Source organism: Rana temporaria, chromosome 1 (genome assembly GCF_905171775.1).
Source record: "Rana temporaria chromosome 1, aRanTem1.1, whole genome shotgun sequence".
Taxonomy (NCBI): domain Eukaryota; kingdom Metazoa; phylum Chordata; class Amphibia; order Anura; family Ranidae; genus Rana; species Rana temporaria.
Window position 1 is genome coordinate 71632338 of NC_053489.1, and position 6537 is coordinate 71638874.

The following is a 6537-nucleotide window of genomic DNA, read 5'->3' on the forward strand; positions in this document are numbered from 1 at the left end:
TTGTCAGATGAAAACGGACAAGTAAAGCTATGAGTAAACACTGAAGTTAGTGTGAAACGTGTCAGCTGTCCTAGGTTCAGTTGCTGTAACTTATAGTGCCTATTTCCAGTTTTTTACATTAAAGTTACATTGGATTGGAGTGCGGCTGTCCTGATCATCTTTTGTTCTTATTTGCCATGTGCATTGCTAGCACCCTCAGTTCCTGAGAAGAAGATTTGCATCCAACACGACCTGCCTGGATCGGCAATCTCTGTCTCTTGATGGACCGTTTTCATCGGACAAACCGATCGTGTGTGGGCCCCATCGGTTTGTTTTCCATCAGTGAAAAAAAATAGAACATGTTTTAAAATGTTCCTATGGATAAAAAAACGATAGAAAAAAACGATCGTTTGTGTGGAAGTCCATCGGTCAAAAATCCACACATGCTTAGAATCAAGTCGACGCATGCTTGGAAGCATCGAACTTCATTTTTCTCAGCACAATGTAGTTTTTTACGTAACTGCGTTTGGACACGGTCGGATTTTTGACCAATGGTGTGTAGGCAAGACTGATGAAAGCCAGCTTCATCGGATATCCGACGAAAAAATCCATCGGATTAGATTCCATCAGATATCCGATCATGTGTACAGGGCAAAAGAGATTGAGACGTGAGACCATGAGAACTGCCTTCTAATTACCATACTCCTCATCTACATAAGCGTGGTTGATTCAGTACTACGGTACATGTGTCCACATGTTCTGGTAAGTGCAATATCTTGATCAGTGGTTGATACATGAACTGATATTGCCGTCATCCATAACCATCGTGCTTGCACCAGGATTCTTTTTTCTTTTCCATTTTTTTCCTGTTTAGGATTCTTAGGATTTTTATATATATATATATATATATATATATATATATATATATATATATATATATATATATATATATATATATATATATATATATATATATATATATATATATATATATATATGAACCACCACATATAGCAGTCCATATTGGGGTAATGTTAGTGGGTCAATGCAGTTAAATAATATAATGTATCTTGAGGGCAATCATACTATCATTCCAAAGAAAAATGGCAGATTGGCAAAGTCAAACTCAGCAAACATAAATAAGAATAAGAAACTAAAAAGAACTGGCAACTAAAGATGTGTAATTATTTGCATACCTCTAGTGGTAAATGTTCTTATGTTTTTATGTTTAGTGTGTATTATTTTTTGTTTTTCAGTGGCTTTTCTTTTTTTTTTAACAATGCAAATAATATTCCGTTACACCATTCATGCTTTTCTCTTCCTTTTTTTCCTCCACTCTCTCTTTTTTTATTATAGCTGTTTGAATTTCCATATCAATTCTCACTTTTCCTCCTGTATAAAGAGAGAATATAATATAATTTTGTGAGCAAAACTCTTTCAAGTGTTTTAAATGTTTAAAGGCACTGAAGTTTAGAATTGAATTCCAAGTGCTTATAAAAATGAAACTAACAATTTGAAAATGCTTTACACTGAGCAGACCCAGAAATTGACCACCCTCAAGCAGATGCTTTTTATGAAACAGTGAACCACTCCAGTTGTATTTTAAATTGCACAGCCTAATATGGAGTGATTTCAAATGATGAGAGATCTTTTTAGTATGTGCTTTCTTTTATTAAGTGAAGCAGCGTTTTAGTGCCGCTGCTAAGAAGGTATTAAATATAGACACTGAAAGTACTGTGCAGCCCCTAAGCAGGTAGAGCACAATTTCTTTTTTTATATTTCACTCATTTTTTTTCTTTCCTGTTCTGCTTATATAGACTTTCTATTTGAGCCTTTGTAGGAATGAATAGTTGTATTTTGGTAACTTTGGCTTTTTATTAAACCAAGGAATGCCTCCAGTATTTTCTACCAAGATGCACAGAGAGTTGAAATGTGCTTTCTAAGCCACTATGGCCAACCAGCACTTTTGTAGATTGAATGATTCATACCTCGTGGTACCTCAGATTGGCTGACTGCAATCACAGTTGTATTTTTATTAACCTTCAAAGCTCCGTACACACGATCGGAAATTCCAACTGCGAAAGTCCGATGGGAGCTTTTGAATGGAAATTCCTACCGCGTGTATGCTCCATAGGACCTTTGCTCTCGGAATTTCCGCCAACAAAAGTTTGAGAGCTGGTTCTCAAATTTTCAGACGGAAAAAAATTCCTATCGGAAAATCCGATCATCTGTAGCAATTCCGAACGCAAAAGTCCGACGCATGCTCGGAAACAATTTGACGCATGCTTCGGAACATTGAAATTCATTTTCTCAGCTCGTCGTAGTGTTGTACGTCACCGCGTTCTTGACGGATAAAAGCTCAAAGAACTTTTGTGTGACCGTGTGTACGCAAGCCAAGCTTGAGCGGAATTCTGTCGGAAAAACCATCCAAGGTTTATCTGATGGAAAATCTGATCGTGTGTACGTGGCATAAGTCTGTCCATATACCATTATTTCTTTTTTTCAGCCCACAAGGAGGTGGATGGTGGAATCCCCAGGGGTGGAACATTGTATTTTGACAGCGGCACCCACCACTTTCAAGATACACTGATCAGTGATTGCAGCTGATTGGATGCAGCAGCTGATCATGGCAACATTTTCTAACATGTCCCTTTCAAGTTGATAAAATAATTGAATTTTGTCAATTAGGGAAGGCCCCACACTTAGCAAAGTTCAGTCTAACTATCCTGGAAGTTCAGGCATCAAATATGCTGAGAATCATCTCAGTTTGCTGCCAGGATTAAAATATAAAGTTATTTTCTAAAAAATAACTTTTGATGTTCTGTAAACCCAGTCATTATAATATAATATAATGTATAGACAAAACTTTTTTTTTTTTTACATTTTGGACAGTAGGGAAGATTTAAAAGCTCCCAATTTATTTTTTGTTGTCTATATGCTCTTGGTCCAGGAAAAGAGAAATCTCTTTTGCCATCTCAATACCAGGCACTTTCACCCTCTTCTTGCCCAGGCCATTTTTCAGCGATGTCACACTTTGAATGACAATTGCGTTGTCATGTAATGTTGTACTCATATGAATTTTTTGTAATTTTCACACAAATAGAGCTTTCTTCTGGTGGTATTTGATCACCGCTGTTTTTTTTTACACAGAAATAAAAAAGGCTTACATTTAGAAAAAATAAGTAATTTTTCTCCTTAACTGATGTGCGCTGATGAGTCTGCACTGATGAGGTGGCACTTATTGGCACTGATGAGGCGGCACTTATGAGCACCGATTAGGTGGCACTGATGAGGAGGCACAAATATGCCACACTGATGGGCACTGATAGGTGGCACTGTTGGGCACGGATAGGTGGCACTGGTGGGGCACTGATAGGTGGCATGGATAGGCAGCACTGATGGACAGCATTGATGGGTGGCATTGATGGGGCACTGACGGGAGGCACTGATGGACATTGATGGGCAGTACTGATGAGCAAGCACTGATGGGCACTGAAAAGCAGCACTGACTGGCATCTCTAATTGGCACTGATTTGTGTCACTGATGGGTACTGATTGGTGTGACTGATGGGCACTCCTGGGGCTTTACTGTAATCAGGGCACTGATGATTACCTGCCCTGGTTTCCCCTGCTAGAAGATGCCGCTGATCGGCTCTCCTCGCCACACATTCTGTCAGTGTGAGACAAGGAGAGACGAAGACGATTACTGGCACTTCCACATTTGCATGTGGCCGCATGTGATTGGAAACAGCTGATCACATGGTTAAAGATCTGCATCATCAGCTCTTTACAGAGATTGGGTCGCACCGTGTCCTACGAACACGGCACAGCTGCAGGCACGTGAGAGCGGCCTCTCTGGGACGGCGTCATATGACGTCCTCCCAGAATGAGAGCTGCACCGCTCCTTCGTCATTTGACGGTGGGAGGGCAGCAAGTGGTTAAACTGAGAAGACTAACCCTCTTAGACAGTTGTCACTGGAACAGGTCCCCATTGGAGAATTTACCCTCTACTTTTGTTGTGGTAAAAACAATAACATTTTAAAGTTCCCATCAATTTTTCTTTTGGTGACAATGATCAGCAGGGCAGATAAAGAGGGGGAATATAACAAGTGGGGTCACAGGTGGCCAAAAAAGCTAACAGGGGTTCTACCCTATCCTACTCTATCCAAAATGTAAAAATGGCTATACATACACTTCAACCTAATTTAACAAGCATATTTCAACATTTGTAAACATACAGCATACATTAAAATAATACCTAATAATCCTGCCATAAGGAGGCATGTCCTTTTATTGTGATTGTATACCTTCCAATTTTTTGAGATGTGAACAAGGGACACATATTAGCAAAAGTATGTAGTCATAGGACACACACCCTGCCACACCCCTTAAATGAGAATTACTGTATACAAAAAAAAAATAGTTAAGCTTTTTTTTTACCACAAATATTTGTTTATAATGGTTTTTGACATTTACAAATGCAGCAATTTAAAAGTTGGATAAAAGATTTAGCTCTGGGAAACACTTTTTGAAATACAAAAAAATGCATTTTATATACCGCTATATCCAGTGCCGATCCTGACCTCCCTGGGGCCCTAAGCAAAATGACATCTCACATTAAAGTTGAGAAGCGGGGGGTGTTCCGCTGTCGGAAATGACATCTTACATTAAAGTGGGGGGTGCTGACTTCTTACCTCTTCTCCCATGCAGCCAGATAGTTGAGAAGTGGGGTGGGACCTCTAGTAATTTGGGGGGCCCTAAGTGGCTTGTATAGTGAGCCTATAGAGCGGATCGGACCTGGCTATATCAGATAAAAATGAGAAACAAAATGAGAGGAAGGAGGGACAGACGGACTTTGTTCCAAATCAGGGTCAGTCCTTCAAAATCAGGGACAGTTGGGAGATATGTTGTGGCCAAAGTCATCAAGACATAACATGTTCTCTTATGCATACAGAAGACATCTTGAACAAATATCATCATGCAATATAAACGTGTAAAACAATATGTTCTTTAATATGATATTGTAATATTTCATTCAACTTATCACTACAAAGAGATAGGCATAAATGATTACTCCTTAGGTTAAATTATGCTCAGACCTTGACATAATAAACCAATACCACACGGTTAAGCTCCAGACCCTTTTAGGGCCACAGCTTCTGGAAAGTAAGTGAGGTTCTGATTGGTGTGCAAGGGCCTTCCTACAATAGCGGACAGGGCCTAGTATGGACATACTGACTCAAAGTAAAGATCTCTAGGTTTAAGTCTTTAGAGTATATAAACATTGAATTCTGATGTCAGAATTAGGGATTTCTGTGTTGGCACATTGTTCTCCCTATTTTCCTCCCATTAGTGCATTCTACTAGTGTGTATGTATGCAACATTTATCTATTATAAAGACTGTACTAAAAGTAATGCAAAAGTGGGAAAAACTTTTTTTTATTATATTACAGTACAGAGATCATTTAGATTTCACATGTTGGAAAAGTAATTCTTCTGCCTCGTACACACGACCATTTTTCTCGGCAGGAAAAAAAAAAGTTTTTCCCGACGTGATTCCTCTCCAGCCTGACTTGCATACACACGTTCATGCAAAAAAACGTCCGACCAAAGCGTGGTGATGTATGACGGGACTATAAAGGGGAAGTTCCTTTCAAATGGAGCCACCCTTTGGGCTGCTTTTGGGCTGCATACTTGATTCTGAGCATACAAGTTTTTTTTTTCCCCTCAGAAAAGCATACATGCAACTGTTTTCCACGACGAGAAAAAAACTGACGGGAAACACGATGAGAAAAAAGAGAGCTGGTTTCAATTTTTTGCGGGCAGTTTTTTAGTTGAGAAAATTGCTAGGGACCATACACACGACCAGTTTTCACGACCAATATAAAAAATCTGTGTGTACAAGGCATCCCTCTAAAGCACTTGTCTTCAAAATGCAGCCTACGGGCCGGATGTGGCCCTTTGCTTGCCTTTATCTGACCCTTGGGTCACTATTCCTCCAACTGCTACGAGGCACTTTTCCTCCCACTGTCTACGAGGTTGAAGCACTATTCCTTCCACCGACACCAACAATGGGGCACTATTTCTTCCACTAATACCAATGATAGGGCACTATTCCTCCTACCAGTACCAATGAAGGGGCATTATTCCTCTTCCTACCACACGTGTTTTTAATGTTTTTACTCCTACTGACCATCAAGCTTGGGGCATTGTTTGATCTCACTGATGCCAGGCATTTTCTAGTGACACTGGTCACAATCTGGCACCCCTAAAGTCTAAAGAACAGTAAACTGGCCTCTCACATAGAAAATTTGGATACCCCTGCTCTAGAGTTGCAAGTAAATAATGGATTACAAGCAGAAGCAACATGCTATCATTGAGTTCTTGATGAAGAAGGGCTTTCAGGCTTTCCAACATCCACAGAAGACTAAATCTTTATGGAGATTACACCATTGACAAGAATAATCAATGACAAGACATTTCTTTTGTCAATGGTGTCATCTCCGTAAAATCATTCTGTAGCCTTCTGTGGATGTCAGACAGCCTGCACTCCTTCAT